Source organism: Diabrotica undecimpunctata, chromosome 8, assembly GCF_040954645.1.
Source record: "Diabrotica undecimpunctata isolate CICGRU chromosome 8, icDiaUnde3, whole genome shotgun sequence".
Taxonomy (NCBI): Eukaryota; Metazoa; Arthropoda; class Insecta; order Coleoptera; family Chrysomelidae; genus Diabrotica; species Diabrotica undecimpunctata.
The window spans coordinates 99,839,400-99,863,655 of record NC_092810.1 but is presented as its reverse complement, the minus strand read 5'-3'; the positions used below and the strand labels follow the sequence as shown (position 1 = coordinate 99,863,655).

Genomic DNA, 24,256 nt, shown 5'->3' with positions numbered 1-24,256 from the left:
TTAGTCGAAGTATGTGCTTATACCAGAAAAATATGAAAATATAATACTCGAAGCTACAGAGAGAGACGTAGATGCAGATAGTAATCATTTGCTGAGAGTGGTTGTAAATGGACACCAAAACTTCTAAGTAAAAACAACCTAAATCGGTCACATGAGGAAATTCCATACCCGTACTAATTTATGGTAAAAATATATTTTAGGTGTAATTTGATAAACTTTACGCACGGATTTCAAAAAAATCATCCCGAATCTGTAGCAAGCATTGATCTTACAAGTTTATCCTGACATGTGTTGATAACTAGTAGGAGGATATGCAGAGGGGTTGCCCACACTCAAATGAGTATTGCATATTAAAAAGGAGGACTTTCATATATATCGTTAACGATTTGTGATGGAGGAAGAAACCATATATTTGACTTTGAAAAGATACAAATTTCTCATAATGTAATGAGAATGATGATAAAAAGGTATATAAATAAACATAGTTCTGCTTCACTATGGTTTATGTATGTAAATTGTGGAAACCTTAACGAAAGCTTTTAATAATTACATATTCCCGCATTTATTCAAACGAAACAAGTCTGTTAGACCGTAAATGAAAACACATTGCATATTATCAGGTTTCTGCATTAGATTAAAGTCTATAGCGATCGCTACATCACAACAAGCTCCAATAATGTTCATACAACGTAATAATGCCCTGTATTCAGTATAGGCAAACCCGATTCACGTTTACTCTTCACACCACCAACTAATTAATTATGCTGTTTTACTATATATATGAGTGTGGTGTATTTATTTTTAAGTATACAGTGTGTCGGCAATGAAGTTACTTAGATGTAAAAAATACATATATGTTCGACAATGAAACATCAGATTAAATTAGGCTAAACCGGTGCAATTAAGATTTATCAAAAAAACTAAAAAAATAAATTTATGGAATTTAATAAAAGTTGTTTGGCATTCTTCAATTTAAAAGTTGTATTTTGTCTGGCCCTTCACCTTTTACGTGAGCCTATATTAACTTTATTGGATTTATTTGACAATGACAAGGTGGCAAACGTAATACCGTTATTACTTTTGTTTTTGTTATTTTTTCAATGACATATTTTTTTAGTACGATTTACGTTGCCTGGCAATTCGTAATAATTCCATTTTATGCATAGTCTGATCATAAGGTATGGTTTTGCGTTGGAGCCATTCATTTATGTCTACTTTTTCCATGAGACCGTCACTAACTTCTCCATTATTTTTTTGTGATAGCTGACGTTATCAAAAACAATGACAGCATTATTTGGTAGAAAATTCAATTCCTGAGATTTTGATTCAATTTTGAAATGAACTCAAATAAACCATTCTCCATAAAACCATGTTTGCTACCAATGTGCGTAATTACTAACCTTCGACCCTTTTCTGCGGGAGCATTTAAACCAATACTGCCTAGAGACTTGCCGGGAACTTGTAATAGTTTTATCTTCTCATACTTTTGAAACGGTATGATTTTCGTTTAGCCAGGATTCATCTAGATCAGAGGTTCCCAAACTTTTTTCTCTCGTAGACCCCTTGTCATGTTTCTCAATTTTAGATAGACCCCTGCTCAGTTTTAAAGATTTAAATTTCTAATAGTAGTGACACATTTTTACACAATCAAATTTATATAAATAAAAATTTAGTACGGACAGGGTCAGAAATGAGAAAGTACTCAGAAGAGCGGGCTTACAGGATAGGGAACTTTTTAATTATGGAAAAAGTAAGAAGACTGCATACTTGGGGCACATTATACGAGGAGAACGATACACTTTTCAGCAACTGATACTCGAAGGGAAAATAGAGGGTAGGAGAGGTCTCGGACGTAAAAAAAATGTCATGGCTGCGCAATATTCGACAATGGACAGGAATCCACAGCTATGAAATGCTTCGCAATGCTGCTAAAAACAGAATTATTTAATCCAGAATATTTAACATCTCACCTGACAAGACGATGTACGGTGGACGCCTACGCAGAAATGCATGGCACCTTAAGAAGAAGAAGAAGAAAAATTTAGTAACTGTTACATGAAAAAAACTAAGCAAAAATAAATCCATTTAATGGGAAGGATGAACTTGATGGTTTAATGATAAATTATCAACATTTGGCATTACTTTAGTTAGGTTTAATATTAAATCTCCTCGGTTAATGATATTCAGTTTGTTACTTTTTTTATGGGATCTATCTTCTTCTTACGATGCCTTTCCGTTCCGGATGTTGGCGATCAACATGGCTATCCTAACTTTGATTGCTGCTATTCTGAATAGTCCGGTTGTCGATGTGAACTTTGAACGATTGAACCACTTTCTCAGGTTTTGAAGCCAAGATATTCTTCTTCTCTCTGTTCCTCTCTTTCCAAATACCTTGCCCTGAAGAATGAGTTGCAACAAGCCGTATCTATGTTCTTTCCTCATAACATGGCCAAGTTATTCTAGTTTGCGCTCTTTGATGGTGTTAATAATCTCGCATTCCTTGCCTATTCTACGTAGGACCTCAACATTAGTCGAACGATCCACCCATGAAATTTTTAAAATACGTCTGTAACACCACATCTCGAATGCCTCGAGTTTTCTTAAAGAAGCTTCGGAAAGTGTCCAGGCCTCTACTCCGTATAATAACGTAGAAAATACATAGCATCTAATGAGAGAGATTTTGGTAGCAAGTGATAAATCGTGACTTCTGGAAAGAGACTTCATCATTATGAACGCCGATCTCGCTTTTCCTATGCGTTGTTTTATTTCACTGGAGTGATCCCATTGGCTGTTAATGTTGGTACCAAGGTATGTGTAGCTGTTCACTCTGTCAGTTGGATGTTGGTTAACCAAAAGCTGTGTATTTAATATTTCGCGCTTACTGATTACCATGTACTTTGTTTTCTTCGTATTAAGATCAAGTCCGTGTTCTCTACTTATATCTGATATACGCGACATTGTTCTTTGCAAACCGTCCAGACTATCTGCAAAAACTACTGCGTCGTCGGCATATCTAATGTCGGCATATCTAATGGGATCTATAACTGCGCTAAAACCCCTTTCTACTAGGTATGAAGAAGAAAAAGCAATTAAAAACTTTCTAACGGTATTCCATAATACGGGATAAGTAATGGATATGTCTTTTTGAAGCCAGAATTGTTGGTATCCGTTTCTAAATTGTAGCTTAAGTTCTTCGTTAGTACTTATTCCAAACAATTTTTCTTGTAATGTGAAACATCGTCGTTTTGGCAAATTACCTGGAACAAATTGAAGAACTGTTATTGTTATTGCCATTTTCTTCACACGTCTGCACAAATAATCGCATTCAACGCATTGTTTCAGATTCGGTTTACTGCATCAATGACAAATTGGAGAGATTCATCCAATCTTAAATTCAAATTTTTAGCAACTGAATGTTGTCTCTGGATGACGCAGTGCAGCAAAATTGATTCGTCCAGCTGTATAGAGAAATGGGTCGTTTGCAAATAATTACCCAACATAACTTATTTTATCAATACATCTTTAAACTGTGTTGTTACTTAAAGAAATTGTTTTAATGATATCAGATGAAGGTTTGTGTACTGTGGTTTGTGAGGTTTGTGAACTGTTCGCCGATAGCATGTAGCATGCCGTTTATAAACAAAAGATTGTAAGACGCTCGCAAAACATCATCGTTTCTTTGTGACGTTGAAAGGAAGATTTTGTCCAGCGCGGCTCTGTTCTGAAGTTTCTCTTAATTTATTAAAAATATTTCTAATCTCTATCTGTTTTATCAGGATGACATATTCTCAGATGCTCTTCCAGCTTGGATGGCTTTATAGCGTCAAATCAAAAATTTCGTTGCATAAAAGGCACAAAGGCATTTGCTTGTACGACAATCTTTGATTGAAATTTCTTGCCATTGAATAGGCGCTGTTGAATAACTTTCAGAAGGATTTTTAAGCAAGAGTAAAAAGACAGACTATTTCTCTGGTATTTGACCGTCGTGGTGTATTGTATTAAATAATTTCTTGTGACTAGTGATATTCGCTTCCGCGTATTACTCGTAATTTCTTTCAGTTTTTTTTATGCAGGTTATTTGTGTCCTGTTTTCTGTTGTACTCTTCTATTTATTTACAATTTTTGTATATCCAGCATTCTTCGGTTTTTTTTTGTAGTTTCTAGAAAAGTTGGCACAATCGCTTAATTTATTGGAACTTCACTTTTTTCTTTTGTTCTTTCAATTTTATTTTAACATTGTTAAGAAGTACATTGTAGTCCAGTCTGTATCAGCACCAGAGTAGGTTTTTACACTCCTTGTAAAAAAACAATCGTCTGTATCAATATGGTTATTGCTAAAAAAAAGGTGTTTACGATAACTAGTTTCTCTTAGATAATTCTCTTGCCAGTATTGTACCAAGTGGTCTCTTTTATAAGATTTTTGTCAGATCTTTTAAATCTCAATAAAGTTTTTCTGTCTTTTTCGGTGCCGCTAGATGTTGAAGCATAAACTTGAATTATATTTATATTTATTGGGTGGGCTTTTATCTGTTACATGATTATTCGACCATTATAGGGAATAGCGTTAGAAACATTCGATTATAGTCCTTTTTTAATCCTAATTCCCACACCATTTTTATGATTGCCAGCGCTGCTATCCGAGTAGTAAAGAATGACGTTGTTATGCTGGCATTGTCCAGCGCTGAGCCATCTTACTTCGCTAACGCCAAATATATCGATTTATAAGAGTCCAATTTCCAAGGCCATTGTTGTGAATTGTTGAGTTTTATATAGTGTTCGTATCCATTCCAATGCGATTTATGCTTTTGGTTTTCCTCCCGGGGATTCTTAGCACTCGGGCACCGAGTACTCGTGGAGTTATTTTGAGATATCCATAAGGATCTTTAATGTAGTGGTTTCTTCTTGTCCTTCAGCAGTTCTTGGCTTATCCGCATTCGGTATCAATTTCTCAGCCCCAGACAAGAGTACATGCAAAATAAATTCATCGTTAATTATCATTATTGGTAATTAACATAATGAACTCCCGGAAAATAAATAAAATAAAGTATTGGACCGAATTTAAAGATCAATGAGAATTTCAATGGCTTTCGAACGATATCGATCGAACGATATTATTTGACCCCTACTGCTATTAACAATGTTGGGGTGAGATTCTTGGCATAGGGGTAAAATAATCGAAAATACCGGAGAAAGTGTCCCTCTTTAATCACAATTTGACCTGTCGCTTGCTTTTTCAAAAATGTTGCCGTAGTTCCTGATAATGCCTGCTTCGTTTTCGTCCGGCCACCTTGTATAAAGATTATTTTTCACCGTAATATCAACAGTAAATAATAATTAATATACTACAACTGAGCTAGATATATGCGTATCAATGGCTGTACTTACAATTAAACTAAATACTGATATGTTTGTGTTTTTGGAAAAGAAATGTTTAAAGCACTGAAATACAATAAATGGATGAAATTTATATAGTAGTTTCGAAACTGATAATCGAAACAAATAAACTAATTATTTACAGTCTAAAAACTCAACAAATTAATCGAATTGCTCATTACTAGAAAATAATACTAGGTCACTACAACCCGAATATATTATAATAAAACTGCAACATTATTTATTCAATAAATATTTCATATCAATATTTTCTTCTGACCAATTCAGAATTACTCAATATGTTTACGTAATTTATATTAAATAGAGTAATACCCATTTAAAACATAATTTTCATGATTAGCTTTAAAATGAATTTCATTATTATTTATCCCGTTTTAATTGCAAAAGTAACTTCAAAATTTTGATTTCAAATTGATTTCGATAATAACATTATAATTTTTATATGTAAATTCGGAAAATGATCAAATTTCTGTACTTCTGGGAAATAACAATTACGGCAACTCAATTGATAGCTATATATGTGCATATTATTATGCAAGTATATAGGTTAATTTAATGATTGTTTGAAAAATATTAACAATATGAGAAACACAAATATCAACCTTATAATTGGGGGTTCGGCTTGATATTTTGTGTATAATATTACAGTTAAAATGAACCCACATTATTTAAGATTGTAAGTTTAAATATAAACCTAAAATTGCATCCCAAATTGGATCTTGGATTCATGTGATTTCATATATTTTATCGTATATAACCAAATTTTATCAATAATAAACAACGAAACTTGGTTTTTGCTGGAACACAGGTACTATTTTCTGTGACTGAATTTTCTAACTAAAAGGCAAGCTTATTAAGTGCTATAAATAATGCCTGTATTCAAGATTACTTCTTGTTTATCCAATAACAGAATATGTATTTATTTTAATAGTAAACTCACCGTAGATGAGTTACGGACAACTATGGTTCTATTCATGTACAATGTACAAGCAGTACCGGTGCTAGGGTAAAGTCCTTTTACCCTATGACATCCGATATGTAATTAAGATATGATCAGTGGGGCGTTAATATTATTTAATTCCGATGGCTTGAAAAGTAAAAATATTTAATTTCCTGTATTTTATGTTCAGTAATAATATTGGATTTTACTGTATCAAAGGCAAATAAAATGAATATAATACGTATATACAGGGCATGTTAAAAGAAGTGGGACGGAATATTTCGAATACTCGAAATTATTTGTCGACATCAAAATGTTCATCAATGTCTCTATAAGTCTCTATTTTGCTTAGAGTGAAAATTGTACGAATGGTTTTGCGTGCAAATTGGAAAATACGTGCCAAGTTGCTGGTATGTTCAAATTTGAATAAAATACATCTAAGACTTTACTTTCTGTAGATACTGTACTAAATATAACCTTGAAACAAATTGGCACTAAATCCTTTCCGATCACTAAATCGATTATGTCTTCCGTATGTCTAATACAATCTTGCCATTGTTCTGCCTTTATTTGTTCTAGCGATTCTTTCCATAAACTAAGAACGTCATCTGTTGTTTTGGATGCATGTTGTATCATACAAATTTTTGGCTATACCCCAAACTAACTCAATTGCATTATAGTGGCAATGGTAGGGCGGAAGTCGAAGAACTTCATGGCTATATTTAAGAGCCCTTTGGTCAGTATCAAATTTCTTTTGAATTTTGTGCTCTCCACACCTTTGAAGTAAATAGACTTTTAAAAATATGTCACTGTGATAAATTTTCTTTTCTGTTAACCACAACTTTATTTCTGCTTTTGTCCAGCTGCTTGAAGGAAATCTCTCTTTTACTCTTGAGAGGTAGGATGCATTATCCAACACTATTATGGATGGTCGTCGATTTTTTTAATAAATTTTCTTCAAACCATTCTTTTTAAATATTTGCATTCATATTTCCATGGTAATCACCTGTATTTTTTTTGGACGAAAAAACTAAACTAGCGTCAGGAATAAAACTCTCATCATTTCCAGCATGATGTATAATGTAGCGTTTACCCTTACCGGAAAGACTAGAAGAATATTTCGTGGTGCCATCTTGCCAGGATGATTTTGACATATTTCCTGTAGCGAAAATCCAAGTTTCATCTAAAAATACAACTTGCCTCGGACTATCAGATGCTTTATTGTTCATGTATTTTCTTAAAAAATGCCACCGTTTTGAAACAACATTAGAGAGTTCACACAATATTATTTGTCTTTTTATATCGAAAACCTAAATGTTTCAGCACTCTCCACAAACTTGTTCAACCAATTTCACAGTTTCTTGTCTATTATTTTTTGTAACACAGCACTAATTGTTACATATTCTTTGGCTTTATACATATACACCTAATATTTTTAATTGCAAGTTTAATTGACTGGTGCAAATATAAAGTTTTTGGATGTCGACTATTTCTCTTCCTTACTTTATTTATTTCATCCTCACTCATGTTATTAATTCTTCGGAATATCCTCTCTGAGATACCGCAAGCATCGCATGCGCGTTTCTGAACTTCCATAACAGATGTCAATGGACCCATATGATTTTTTTCCAAATTTAAATAACTTTCGACTTTCAGAACTAAACGCCGTTCTTCTTCGTTTCTAACACTCTACGTTTCGACTGTATTTTGTTTTTTTCCAAATTACTCATTTTATTTTAAAATACCGCTTCACTACACTACTATAAAAAAAATATTTTACTACATCCTAAAAAGGACGAGGGTTGTACAACAGAACGAAACAGTCGAACACAAATTATTTAACAGCCAATGCTAAACAAGCATAAACACTGCATTGATTGTGATTGCAAAAACCGTTCGCATGTTTTAAATAAGATTTTTGCTGATTATGTATTTTGCTAAAGTATTAAATAACACCAATAGAACCCACGACCATCAATTAATTTTTAACGATAAACGGAAGTGTAATATGATGACAAATTCAAATTTGCTCTACTTTGTCGATAACAGTGTAACAGAAAGATATTTTTAAATAACATGAATCATTTTTCAATGATTGTGTGGATTTAAGAAATACATTACTAAACAAATTTTTAAAGTGTTATAAAGGAGATTACAAATTATCACACATGATAGTCCTTATTTTTCAAATAATATGTTCTTGTAAAGGCATAACTTTGATTATTGGGTAAACCTACATTATACGATACGTCAGACGAAATTGAAAAAAATTAACATGTAATAAATTCACTGTTTAAATAAATATTCCGTACTCGTACTATTGCAATAAAATATTAAAACCAATAAACGATAACTTCTTGAGGATTCTGATTGAAACAACAGAGCAATAAAAGGTTATTCATAAAGGTAGTGTAAAATATATCACCGCTTATCTGGTCCGCTAGTAAAAGTTACCAGCATTTAATTGCAAGGCGGTCTTCTTAGGTGGAAAATACTTTATAGATGCTCGCTCTCATGCAAAACCTAACATTTTTCGCTCCTTTAGGGTTTTCTAAATTTAATTAAATTTATTTTATGTTTTGGCAATCGTACACAATTAAATAAAACACTATGTACTAACAATAAAATTTTATTCTCCTTTTTTTTTTTTTTTTTTTTTTTTTTTTTTTTTTTTTTTTTTTTTTTTTTTTTTTTTTTTTTTTTTTTTTAGTATCTAATTTATTACATTTTTATGTAATATATTTATTTTGCTACAAATTATTCATTACACTCCTAACTGCTGACACAAAACCTATAAACAACTTCAAAGAAATTTGAAAAAGATAAACAAAGCATTTTGAATAAGGGCAAAGTCTTCTTTTTTTTACCTAATCTATTTACCAATAAATGATATTACTAGGCGCTGTTCGATAGGAATTGTATGCGTTGTATAGTTTACGTGTGTGATATGCACAATCAACAAATACAGTTTAGCGTATTATATAAAACACATTTAAAAAATTATTTTTTCCATTTTACTATTTTGAATACAGAAAAACAATATCATTTTGGAGCCCCCCCCCCCCCAAACAAGCGCGCCCGCCTGACGTGCATCCCTTGGAGGTCTAAAAGACTTGTAACTGCGGCAGAAAGACTAGTTGGACAATGCCTGTCCAATAATTTTATACGACTTATCCGGAAATTGAAAGAAATGGGCCTAAATCTTGTTACCCCAACCTTTTTAAAAGTGGGTGCTATTCTACCAGAATATAACGACAACGACATAATAATATGTCGTGTTAATTAGTAAGCTTTGAAGAAGAATTTGTCAGCCCAATAATATTGACTCCAAATTCTATTGAAATAAATTATGAAAACATCACGTACATAATTTTCATATCACTAGATAAATCTGTCTTGCTAGACGTATAAGCAAAAGGGTCATATTTCAAACAATTATCTAAGAACAGTACAATATCAACCTTTCGTGTTCAAAACTAAACACCTAATTCTACGTCAAGTCAAATTCACAGTCTAATAGCGATATTAATAGCCAATCGAAATCCAAAAGTATAATATATAAAATTATAAATAACTATAATAGATTTAGTGTCTCGACAGATGAATCATCAGTTATTGATCTCTGTGTGATGTCAACTCAACTGTAGCTTTAGACTGGGAAAATTTTTTTACACAACGGAAGATGACCCATCCCCATACTTATTATGAATCTCAACCAAATGCAAAAACATAAAGAATTCGCTCCAAAATGCCAAAATGGAAAACTTCAAAACAAATATAAAATGTAATTTTCATTACAATCAATTTTGGTTCAATCCCATATAAATACATGCCACAATAAAACAACTTAAGAACCCCTTCAAGAGTTATATTTTGCTCTTTACAGAGTATAGAGGAATAAGAGATTAAATATTTTAAAACAGTTTAAACCAGGAAATGAGTTTTTCATTGACTGTCAGGTCAGATTCAATACTCCAAATGGCTTTCGATTCTATTATACTCGAAAATCAAGCTTGAGCGGTTAGGGATCGTCATTCCTACAAAGTTTGGGAAAAAAATTTTTTTTATTAGTTTTTGTTCCTCCAAATTAAAGTATTAGCCGCCACTGGCAGTCAATACATTAGTAGTTGAGGTGGTCCCTTATCTATTAATTAAAATATACTTTGTCATTATAGCAATGTTGACTTAACGATTTTGTTATCAAATAACATTGTCAATACTTAAATACCCATACCGGTTGATTCCATGAATTTTATGATAGTCTATTAAAGAAAATATTTAAATATAAATTTAACTTAACAAAACTCAAAAAATGTATTATCCTCTTACCGGATTGGTCAAAATCTGACTCATTAATTCTTTTACCTGTATAATCACCTCAACCTTGTTTATCATTCAAAAACCGGAAACGGGCTGTGGCTATTATCGTAAGTTGGCAACGCCGCGTTGATATTAAGATTCAATGTGAATGACTGATGTTAACCTCAAACTAGTAGCGTGCAACGTGTGTTGGATCATTGACAGGGTGTAGAGTGCTAATTCTTCAAACAAATAGTTTACTTGGATCGCTTGGTTAATGTAAAAAGGGTTTTTAGTGAAGTATTGATAAAAGAGTTGTTCATTAAGTTTAAAATACGTAAATATTTTAACTTATTTCTCAACAAGACAGTACTCTGAAAATAATTGTAAGTATTGTATTCTTTATGTTTACTCCAATCTTGATATAGCAGGTTACAGTTTTTAGTTTGTTTATAATGGATTTTGTCCAACCAAATAAAATACTATGGTTATTTTGTTTCATCTCTTATCTTATCTAAAGATAGTAACAGTAACATTCTCTTTAAACTTCTATCGACATTGTTGACTTAGTATTTGTTCATTACAACAAAGGGGAGCAATGTTTAAAACAAATAGTTTTTATTATTTTATAACAGACATAACATAATACAATATAATATATACTTCTATTACATATATATGTTAAAAGCAGATTCTAAATTTTAATATAAAAGTAATGTGAGACAACGTGTTTTTAAAAAAAAACCGCCAAAATTGAGTTAAACTTGTTGCTATTCCTACCGGTCTTGCACAGCTTCTGCTTTACATCAGGAGTACACTTTAGTTTGGTATCCAAGTGTGTTCTAGATGTTTATTCATTCTATCCCTTATCCTTCTTGCCTTATTTATTATTTTTTGTAAGGCCTTTTTGCTGTTTGGCTTTATTGTAGACCTCTTATGAGGTTTCCTCCTCCATCCTTTTATGTCCATCATTCTAAGTTTGTTCTCCATATCATCCAACTATTTTGTTTTACATCTTCTTTCGTCTTTCTGTGGGTTGTCAAATTTTGGATTACATTTTCGTTATTTTGTATCTTGTAATGTTTGAAGATATCCTAATTTAATGAACAGGAAATGATACTTATTTTGATCCCATCATTGCTTTTGATGTTCTAAGTGCCATCTTGAATGGGAGTGTATACTTTTCGCAGTATTTTGTTATTCTTCACCTTTGTCATACATGATCATTGTAGTTTTTCTGTTTAATTCAGATGTCATCAATTTTTTATTGCTCTTGTATTTCTAAATTATATTTTTTTTTCTTTTGTGAATATTTCTTTACTTTTACATACAACATGTTAATAGTGTAATACCATTCTTATGTATTTTAATGTTTATTGAAATTGTTTGGTAAGTTAGTACATATTTAAATGTTAACTGTCATGGTTATGATATTGTGATCGTTTAATAATATAAAAATAAATAAGTATATCTTTATTACTTCTATAAAATATACTATTTATAATATATAAAATATGTTACTTATATTTAGATTATTTCGCAATTTCGACAAGATTGTTATTTCAATTATTTGGTCATAAATATTCTCTGAATGTAATGATTTTCTTACAGAAAAAGAAGAGTCTAAGCTAGTTAGTTCTATTAGTATAAGCAGTTTACTGAATCTTATCAACTACTTCTGTGTTTATTCATTCGAATAGAAACTGAAATTTAAGTGACCCAGAAAAAGAAAAATTTGATATTGAGTATAAGCTATCGCCTTATTAATAATTAAATGAATTTGTTAACCTAATACGATTAATACATTTACCAAATAAAACAAATTTGAAGGTTTCCTACTTTTACAAAGTATTTTCACAGTGAAAATTACATTTTAATATAACCCCATTAAAAGTTATCCCGAAATTAAAAATGATTACCGGTTTTGAAGCCCCATAAACACTTTTGTTTTTAAAATTTTGTATAAGGAATATATACATTCCTTATCGATATCCAGTAGTTATGTGTTTATTTACATTCAGTAGTTATTACATATTTTTATTACATAGTTTTACAAATAAAATTTGGATTTAGTCCCTTGATTGCTACTTTTGTTCAAGATTTTGGCTGTACATGGATTTCTTTCTTCTGAAAGTCGGCTGTTGTTTTTATACTTATCTATTACTGTTTTAAATAGCTAATTGAATGGGCTATCAAATCATTGCAGCTTTTTCACTTTTAGCAAAAGATGGACTTCTCTTCTGATTCATTTATTTCTTGATTGTATAATTGGATATGTTGGAAGTTTTCCAGTGTCGTTATTTATCTGTTTTCTATTTTGAGATGTTTGCTTAGGGTTCTCGGAAAACAGTAAAACGCTGAGTGTTTTTGATACCAAAATAGTGATTATTCTCTTTTGTTTTGCATAACTTCAATTTTTCAAGATTCGTTTTTATCTAATACAACTACAACCTTGAGCTATTCCGAACGTTCTAAAAATTTTTTTGGAAAAAATGATCGGTATGTGGAGGTGACTACTGTTATTGAGAGAAAGTCGTGGGTAAATAAAAGAAATATTTTTTTTTCTCTTTATTAAGACAATCTTAATACTAAATAATGGATTTGTCGCTTAATTAACGAATGCTTAACTAACGAATAGCTTCTTCTCTCTTAAGAACTGCTTCGTTTTTCTGCTTCGTCTTCCACGATACGTAACATTTAATTTTTATTTCTATCTCTCTGTTAATGAACTTCAAAATACATTGCAATCAATTGAAGTACGTACATATTGTAGTAGCTTTGCTTTCTGTGGTGTTATATTCATATGCTTACAATATTTTAAAATTATTTCCAAATGATTTTTGTTTTAAATTTGTGTTTGGATCCACTAGAATATCAGAACATTGTGTAATAATTTGGAGAACTTGTACATCTAGTTTATTTTTATCATAAAAGAAAATTAAAAAATCTGTATTCTTGGTTTTTTATTGTCTCGCACAATTCGTCCATATGTGTGAATGCAATTCGTCCATGATATAAGATATTATCTTTAATATTTCACTAACGCACAAGATTCCGATTGTTCCCCATTGCTCTCACTATTTGAATCATTGTTTTTATTGTCGATTATATCACCCACAATTTCTTGAATGCAAAAATTAGAATTTCGGCCAAAGCATCGCAATCAATGGAAGTGTAATTCTTTAAGATTGTCCCTTGTATATTAAAAATAATATGAGCTAGTTGAATTTAGTCTTCCTCATCGAAATCCTTTTTAGAGATTTTCCAAAATCCTGCTGTTCCAAGAAAACTTCGAAATTGTAGCTGGTGAAACATTTTTCCAAGCTACAGATATCCATACCGAAGAACTGTCATTGTTACTAAACGCTAAGAGTATTTTCACCAAAAATTTTCTCGAGGCCATTTTAAAGTTATGAATAATACCTTGATCCAAAGGCAGATAGGATGTTTGGAGGAAGACAATTTTTATATTTTTTAGTTCAATTTTTTGATGGATTTGAAGGATTGACCATATTCAACAATAATTAGACTTTTATGTTTTGCTTCTTCATTTTTTTCCTCAGGTAAACTCATACGTAACCTTGCCCGCTTGAATGGTACCTAAAAGTTTCCATGGTACGGACATTTCCATAATTATTGATAATTCTATGAAAATATACTCTATTATACATAATTTAGAGTTGGATTCCTTATCTTATCTGTGACTGGTAAATAGAGGCAAAATTCCAAGCTTTTTTTCGATAATAGGTTCACCGAAATGCCGCGACAGTTTTATGAGAGGTCGTTAAGATGGTCAAGGGTATTTCCATTAATTGACTGTTTTTGAGGCATTCTTAAAGTGGCGATAATAGAAGTGACCGTAAAAGGTGGTCGGAAAGGTAGTAGGTTTTACTGTATGTTGTTTACTAGTATAAAGAATTGAGATATCGAAATAAAGAAAATTGTTTATATATGGGTCTCTAATAGACGTTATAGATAAATAGTCAAATCCGTTTATTGTTTCAGAGTTAACAATTTTCATTCCATCCTCAGACAGATGCAAATAAAACCAACCGGTATTGTAAATAGGGGGTGTTATTTCTAAAAGTTAACTTATTAATTGGTACATATGTTTGTTTAAATGGCTTGTTTTTTGAACAAATGAAAAATTAGAAATAAGAATAAACTGTTCGTATATAAAGATGTGCCAAAGAATTAAATGTTGCTGGTTAGTGTGTATGTAAAGTAATCAAAACTTACAACATAATTTTTTTTAAATATTTTTAAACTTTTTTTCCTATATCTAAAAAAATATTATGAGTTTTGACTCTAATCTGGGAATTTAGATATTAATCTGATGTTTCCATTAATACAGCGTTTATTTGGCCGTGACCAAAGAAAATGTTCATTTACGAAAGACACACTATTTTAGATACAGGATTGGATATTAATTGTTGGTGTAAAATCGATTAAAAACTACAAAATATTAAGCTTTGTCTACAAACCTACGCTTCTATTTATATTTAGCTTGGAAACTAAATTATTTTGTTAAGTGGAGTTGGCAGTAAATTCAAAAATTGATCGGAATCTTCGTCTAATACAAAATAAATGGAAAGTGTTTCTAAATAACACTGAACATAAATAATGTAAAGAATCCCAGAGCTTGGTATTTTGCAAGTCATGTCACGAAGTGGATTGCGTGACGTAGTAATGTGAAAATAAACGAAGGCAAAGGAAATCTCTTAGGATATTTAGAGGGAGCTAAAGTGAATGATGAATGATAACTTTGTTGATCTAAAAATACAATGTAGATTTAAGAAATTTCAAAAATACGAGGCAGATTTAAGAGAAAATCTACGAAAAATTGTTCTGAGCCTCTTACCAAATACGTATCACACAGTTTACAAATTAAAATATTACCACTGCAATGTCTAGAGCGCAAGAACGTTATTAAAAATGCAGATGATACCATATTTTTTTAGAATGTATAAAACACTACTACAGACACAAGCCAACAGAATAAATTAGATCTCAACACAAGCAGAAACATAATATAAGATTATTAGTAAGCAACCAAAAACATTTGGTGTGTGTTGTCTTAGTTTTAGTTCTTAACCCGATCTATGAAGTGGCTATTTATTTTCAGCTGTGTTTGTATATAAAACTGGCTTAACTGATTTTGATCACAAATCATCATCAAACAGTACCAGATATTCACTCTCATTTTTCATCCAATTGTTTTATTTTCCAGTTTAATTTCTTATCTTTCGTCTTCAAACAGTTCTTTTATGTAATTTCTCCTTCTCGAACTTTTCTTTTTCAAGACAATGTTTCCTTATTTGTCAACCAGACTATATATACTAGAATTTATGAAAAACTGGTACGAAAAATCCTTAAGATTAACATAAAATACACATGAAAACGTTTTGAACCAAAGTCTTTAACTTATATATCTGATTTCACCATTCTCATTCGAATTTTATGATTTAATTAAATACACAGTCGTAATTTTGTTTAATCAAACTAGTTCAGTTGGTTGTAAATTTGTTGTTAAACGTAGTTCAGAAGTTGCTATAATTTTGTTTTTACGATCTTTTTTAATAATAACTTTTTTGTTACAGGTAAGTCACCTGTGAATTTGTAAGTATGTATATGTTAAAAAAATTTAGATTTTTTATATCTATAAAACGAGAGTTATTCGAAAAATAGTTTGTTTCACGAAAAATGGTTACCTGAGTTGATCCTATTGTGTATACAAGAGTCTCTCAATAAACTTCCGAAGTACACAGTGTCGCACTTCAGAAAGTTTATTTAATATATTTCATTGGTAGCTGTGTAATACACGATTATAAAAATTTATTAAATTATTTCATATGGTATTTTCAGGTTGTTCAAGTGAATATACTTGATAATTGAACAATTTTTAACATGAAGAAAGTAGTTTTTTTGTTCTACGTGAATAATTGTAATATATGGATCTAAATTCAGAAAGGTACTTTCCTTCACACTTTTTACAGGCTTAGGACTGTCAGCAAAAAACTGGCGTGTTTAAAAGTTTTTGCTCTGCCTAATCGGATATCGTTAAAAATGTACAGTAATAATAGTTCTATTTACAGTATATACATACAAACGAATACATAATGTACAAAAAATAGATGAATTGAAAAAAAAAATATAGAAAAATATACACAAGTTAATATTTACAAAAAAAAATACCCAAAATAACCAAAATATATTTATGAATTCCTAAATACCTAATTCTGTTTCGCTGTCGCTATCCTCTTCAAGATTAATAACAATTGGTTTAATTATGTGATTCAAAGTAACATATGAATTTTCTACGTTCATTACATGGCGTACTGAATTTTTCCAACTTTCTGGGGAGTTATCATCAACACATTTCCTTATTAATTCGACTACACTACCACTTAAAGTCTGAGAAACATTCTGTGACCTAACATTTGACTTTAGTTGGTGCCACATATGCTCTATGGGATTAAATAAACAATAGTAGGGAGGAAGCCGTAACACTGTATGTCCCATGTCCTCGGCCAATGCGTCACAAACATATACTTTTTTTAATAGAAAATGATTTTAACACTTCTAACAGTTCATTTTTTAACTTTCTTCAAAATATATATCGTTTTCTAACAGGTAGTTTTGAATTTCAATTTTCGTGATATTTGCACTTGGAGACTTATGTAATTGACGACTGTGGTAACTTGCATTGTCCATTACTATCACACTATTTTGAGGAAGGTTAGGTATAAGACAATTCTTAAACCATTGCTCAAAAAGCTCTGCTGTTGTATCCTCATGGTAGTCCACGCAGGAGTCTTTAATGTTCTTTGCAGAAAGCCATAAGACATTTGGGACCCAACCATTTTCTGATCCTGCATGTAAAATTGTTATTCTTTTCCCTTTGTTTGATGGAGCTTTTGTTTGTGACAACTGTTGGAAGAATCGGACCATCCTTTGGATGGTGTTTCATGGGTGTCACACCATGTCTCATCCAGATAAATTATTGGTCGATCTTCTGTACGGTACTTTCTTATGGAAGTTATATATTCAGTACACCACTTTTGTAAACGATGGGACTCCATAAGCACTTGCCTTTTGTCAATTGTACGATATCTGAAGCCCATTTTAGACAAAATCCTCCAAAGACTAATGCGGCTACAGTTTATTTGTGTATCATCATTAATAAGCCGTTGTTTTAAAGCATCTAATGTAGGTATCCGTTACTCTTCGTACATTGTGTAAATTTTTCGTCTTATTAAGTCCTTATCACTTTCGTCAATACATTTGGTAGAACCGGCATCTTACGCTTCCTTCTTGACTTAATGGGATTTGATGTAATTCTTTTCACTGTGGTTAGAGATATTTTCGTTAAATCAGATATTTCACTTGCAGCAGTATTAGCAGTAAGTCCTCTTGTAAGTAAAGAACTATATATTGTTTTTACGATTTCTCTAGCGTCAGCAGATAAATGCTTTTTCTTTGCTGGATCACTGGAAGAAGCACCATCAATGTTTTTCCACGGACGCCACATAATGCTGTTTTATAGGTATAAATAGGCATAACGCTGGTAACACTTGTAACACTTTCAACTAAATGAAACAAAATGTATATTTAAAAATTTCTCATCGGTTTTATATACTTTTACAAATTATACAGAATAGAGGGAACCTGTATAATTATTCCAGGAAATACTTAACGATCAACAAATTTATGGTGGTCATTAAAAGATCAACCATTGATAGTGAAACTCACTGTTAAAATGTTTACACCTTTATGAAATAAAATGTATTCTAATCGTTTTTATAATTTTATACAATTTTTTAATCGTTTTTATATTACCAAGAATTATACAAACAAGATAACGACACTCCACAGTAGCTTCAATTTTACCTGAATACTTTCCTGCTAAACTAATGTTGACTAAGCTGGGGTACTTGCGGTCGGGTTTTATTGCAATCATTAAGCACTCAACCATTTTTCGTGAAATAAACTATAACCAAATCTGGAAACCGATTTTTTTTTTCTATACAAGTTGTGCAATAATAATATTGTTTATTGTTTCACCCTTTTCTAAATATTCAACCTAGATAGTTATATGAGAATGTCAATACGTAGTTCAGACTCAGCTCATGGTAATAAATAGAATTCCTACAAAACATTGAGCATTTGAGGATGAGTTCACAGAAAGGGTGTTTCTATGAACAAATGAAAAATAAGTTTCACAGCCAAGAGCACTTTTTCGTCGATCTTTCCTTCAACGATCAACTGCAGAAAACTACTTTAACTCTCGAATCATTTAATATGCATGACATTTTTAATAACCGACGGTACAAATACATCTCAAAAGAATCCAGACGTGCCATGGTTCTTGCCTTTAACGCCCATCCCTTAACTTCTTACAACATTGTAGATAGTACCTAGCATTTAATGGCACGCCATCGAGTATTCAAACACAAGTCTCCATTTTGAAGAACGTACTCCTGGAAGCTGGAAGTTATAATCTAAATAGTCGAATTTAAACAGCAGAATTCCTGAGTAAACTCAATTATTTCCTAACTCCTATTTTTCATGTCTTAATTTAGAAATTTTGTTTTGCATTACTTTAAGAATTCAAAAGTAGCAATATCCCAACGATGATGTTTGGCTGCAACACAATCGAGAATTGGCACTATGCTGTTGATGTGAGAAAATATTTGAATGTGTTTAGTAGGTGATATCTACGAAGATTTATTGAAACACATGACTTTACAGAATGACGGAGTATTTTCTACGGGATTATTAAAAAAACAGTATACACAATACCTGCAAATAGTCAAAAATTAAAATATAGAATAACTGTAGAGCAGAATAGAGGAAACCGAAATGTTGCAAAATATTTTATACATTGTTTTAATTAAAATCGGATGCCGTGCTTGTGCTGTTGGGGGAGCGTTCTGGGTAAAAACGTAAATAGCCATTTGAACACAGCTCCTATAAAACAATTTTTTAATTATTCCGTTAACCGTTTCTTGAAGTAATTCAAGCTATAATTTTTGAAGTAATTCTTCCTTACTTCAATAAATTATCCTTCCTATAATTTTTCCTTGTCTTGTAGATTCCATGTACATAAATCTATGTTCTTTCTATTGCTCTTTGCAATAACTTGTTTACTCAATGGCTAAATTATTATCGTGATAATAGTATCTATATAGAACTTATTTTTGTGACGTTGTACAAAATGTAGATATTATATTTCTCATATTTATTACACCGAAGCGAGTAACCATAGAAACAGGTTGTTATCGTCGGAGAAAAATCTCGACATCTCAGTGTTAAATAAGACGTGAAAGCTCATTTTTTCGTATCTTATATAAGTCGATATCCAGGAAATATGAGTGGAGATCAGATTCTTTTTTCTTTTATTACTATCGAATAGTAATTTATATTACGACATTAATTTGATCAAAGAAGGTAATACATAAAATGGATAGATATGTAGGTTATATACAACATAAAAATCGATATTTTTTATTATCAAAATCATTTTAAAATGACTTTTTGTTAAGGTCCTTATATTGTTCTCAAGCTTTTTTTTTAAGTCTAGTCAAGAGATGTTGATAATCACCTGAAAATCTGGGTAATGAATTTTCGTCAAAAATTGACAATTTAACTACTGCGTTTGATATTAGTAATGATGGCAGCTTTGTTTACATCCGACGTATTGTCTTCTTCTTTTATGATAATATTTTGAATACATTTTTATCAAGTCTTTGTTGTGCCACCATCAATTGAACGACAGACGTACACGAGCAACTTCTTATCTTCTCTCTAGCAGTACTACGCGGCGTAGCTATTCGTTTATTTACTAATCTGCATCTTTTTGCAACGGTCTATCTTTAGTTTCTCTACTTGTTCAATATTTAGAGTGCGTAAATCTGCTGCAATATGTATTATATCTCTCCGCATCCTTGGTTTCCTCTAGCTGTCACTTTCCTTTTGACTAGTTTTACGTCCTAGGAATACCACGTGCACGAACAACTTCAACGTAAATCTGCTGCAATGTTATTTTTACATCGCATCCTTGGTCTCCCTGGCGGTCGCTCTACCTGCGAGTTCTCTTCCCAGACCAGCTTTATAGCCTGACCTTTATAGTCTTTTAACATGGTCCGCACATCTTAATATTTTTACTGTATCTGGCTGGTTGTATAATTCTTCCAATTCTCGGTTACTTCTCACTCTGTATTAATTTGTGGTGTTATTCTTAACTGGTTCCTTATATTGCTCCTGCGACTCTTAATCGGTTCTCATTTTGTTTTGTCATCGTCCATGTTTTACTTGCATGAATGGTAAATTCTTATTTCCGTACTACGGGGTAGTTTTTTGGATTTCATTATTTTTGTACCATACCTAGTGATGAAATGGGATATACTAAAATCAAAGAGAAAAAATTAAAATATTAAAACAAAAAAAGGTAAAATTTACTATTATATTCAAAAATATTAAAATAATAAATATCACAAGATATGCACATAAATATTCAAGTAAAATATACAAATAAGGTAAATAAATATCGTATATAACATACCAGATATTGATGAAGTTATTACCACAACATGAGAGATATCTTATTGATTTCTTTAGTTAACTACCTACTAAGTTTTTTCTTTAATGGATTAACTGTGTTGGAAAAATAGAGAATACAAAACATATGATACTAAGTTAAAAATATGCAAAATATCAAACAATATTTACTGTCTAGTTAATCCACCTTGGGTTAAACATGTTTAAGCTTGAGACTATACAAGAATATTAGTAACAATAATTATTCATTCAATAGTAAATAATAATAAAAAATAATGAAATATGCATTTTTTCAATATGAAATAATTACTATTTAAATGGGAATAAACCACAATTAAAGGTTAAAGTAAGTTTATTGACGTTTCAAATAAAAAACTTACTTTAACCTTTAATTGTGGCTTATTCCCATTTAAATAGAATGCCACAAGAAAATAGCTTCAGAATAATATTTCAATATGAGATTTTAAACATTGACCTCAATTAGGTAGCTATATTTATATTTTTTTTAAAGAAAGAACTTCACTTAAAACGTCGAATAAAAGAAAGGGATGTAGTGACATTACCTCCGATTAAACTGTAAAATAAATCGACTGTGTGTTAATATGGCAGTAAAGTCAACTTTGCTACAACTATAACTACAGCAACATTTGAGATTCGGATCGACTGAGAGACGAAGAATAAGGTAACAGTGTGAAAGCTAAAAGTAAGAAAAATAAAGAGGACATATTAAAAAATAAATGCATTTTAACAGATGCAGTGACACAAATTGCAGCTTCTTCGAAAATTGCGGCGAAAACGGATCTCCAAAACGCAATTTCTAACGGAAAATAAAAAGGATAGCCAGACGTTGGCTTATTTAGAGGAAGAATATTCAAATAAAAAAATTTACCGTTGGGTTGACGAAACTATTAGGGTAATCGGAAAGGAACTTCGCAACTGTACGCAAGAGAGGAATATACCTCTAGGAATAATCAAAACGATCGAAAATATCTACCAAAACAACACAATAAAAGTAAAAGTGGAAGAAGAAGCAACTATTGAAGCTGGCAATGGGATTAGACAGGGAGATTCCCTGAGTCCTATATTGTTTAACTACTCTCTCAAAGTGAAGACGATTTACAACTTATGCTGCACCAATTTAATATAACCGCCAGAAAATTTAACATGTTAATTCCCAAAAAAAAAAACGAAATGCATGGGTACAACAGCAAATCTTAATTGGAGCTGGAAGGTCAGATAATAGAACAAGTGATGGAGTTTAAATATCTAGGCATCATATTATCTAGCTACGGAAAGCTCGAAACTGAAGTGGAAGATCAAGTGAATAGAGCAAACAGAGCCGCATTCTGCCTGAATGAAACAATATGGAGAAATAACAATATCAGGAAAGAAATGAGAGGCAGAATTTACAAAATAGTCGATATGCGACGTAGAACAAGGTGGAGAACATCAAGAACTGGGTAAGAAATAGAAGGGTGGAATGGAACGATCACTATAAGCCGAATGACAACAAATAGAGTAGTTAAAGACGGCAAGAGACGGTCCCCAAATAGGAAGACTATAAGGAACAATAAAAGATTCAAATGTACCCTTTGTCTTTGAGAAATCATTCTATATTTGCAAACAAAAAGGTCTCCCGACTAAATGAACAGCGTTTAGATAAGCAACTACAAAAGGACAATAAAGTTTCAAAAAAAGACTATCAGGGAAGACCACGAAAACGATGGAACGACAACCTACTAGAGGCACATTGAAAAACAGACAGTCATGTCGGCATAAAAAGAAGAAGAGGAAAGGAACTTTATCTAACGGAACGGTCTATTGTCTAAGGAACAATAAAAGATTCAAATGTACCCTTTGTCTTTGAGAAATCATTCTATATTTGCAAACAAAAAGGTCTCCCGACTAAATTAACAGCGTTTAGATAAGCAACTACAAAAGGACAATAAAGATTCAAAAAAAGGGAGTCGTACGCACCCGAGCGGTATTTTTGAAAAAGGTTTTTATCGAGGAAATATCTGAGTCAAAATAAATGAGTTCAAACAAAATATTTTCGTGGAAAATATTTATGAGAAGGTTTTTATGTCCAGGGTGAAATAGGATTTAGTTATTTTATAATAAAATAACGAAAATTGGAAACCGGATTTTTGACACGTTACATTTTTGTATCGCAAAACAGCAGCAATTTCCTACTTTCATTGTGTTCTTAATCTCGTGTGTAATCTTTTTAAATGTGTTCGTAGGTCGTACTGTGATTGTACCAAATATTTAAACTGATAAAACCATTTCAAAGTTGTACTCGTCCTTACGTTCTGTCATATTCTGTCTTGTTATGTTCTTGTTGCTCCATGAGTAGCAACAGACTAAAACCAAGTTTTAGTAACGTCTGTATTCATTTCTCTTTGATTTTCCAGTTTTATGTTGTACCAACATCTATTAAACAGATATTATCATTATCCATATTGTAATTATTAATAATCCTTTGCTGCCTGAGTTTTCCAAAAACTTTTGCTTATTGGTATTTCGCTTTTAAAATAAAACCTATGAATTATTTCATTAAGGTTACTGTCAAGGCCTGTCAACCTTTCAACCGCCATTTCATGGCGCGATTGGTTTGGCGACTTGTAGCTGGCATTGGTTTAAATTTCAAAACTTCATGTTTTGATTTATTATTGACTTATTTGTTAGTTTATAATATTATGTTATTTTTGAAACATTGGCATTAATTTGTTCTCAAGCAGTCAGTTTAATTTCTAACTTTGCTGGCGGAAGGTCAAAATGGGACATTTTCAATTATGAACTACTGCAATTCTGTGATACTGGCTAAACAAAGTTAAATATTCTATTTATATGGGACTAAATCACAATTGACTAATGAAAATTACATTTTTTTTTGAAGTTTCAATTTCCGATGCCGAAATAGTTTTCAAAAAATATTACAAGAAATTATGTTAATTTGTGGATGTTGATAAATTTGCGCTTTTGTGGCAACCAATTGGACAGTTGACTTACTTGGCTTTGGTCTTCTGTTCATCCAGTATTTAAAAAATATGGGTTTCGAAG

The 24,256-nt window shown here is 31.4% G+C and overlaps 1 protein-coding gene across 3 annotated transcripts in view; it reads left to right on the top strand.

Annotated features, from left to right (window-relative positions):
• The window catches only part of LOC140447799 (ubiquilin-1-like), a 173,041-nt gene that overhangs the window by 63,854 nt on the left and 84,931 nt on the right, over window positions 1–24,256 (top strand). The window contains exon 1 of one of the 3 annotated variants that reach the window (XM_072540665.1): window positions 10,835–11,019. The exons of the other annotated variants lie outside the window; for them this stretch is intronic. The gene's annotated coding sequence lies outside the window, so the exon portion shown is untranslated. Of the gene's footprint in view, window positions 1–10,834; window positions 11,020–24,256 lie in introns of those variants that run through there. 3 annotated transcript variants of the gene reach the window in all.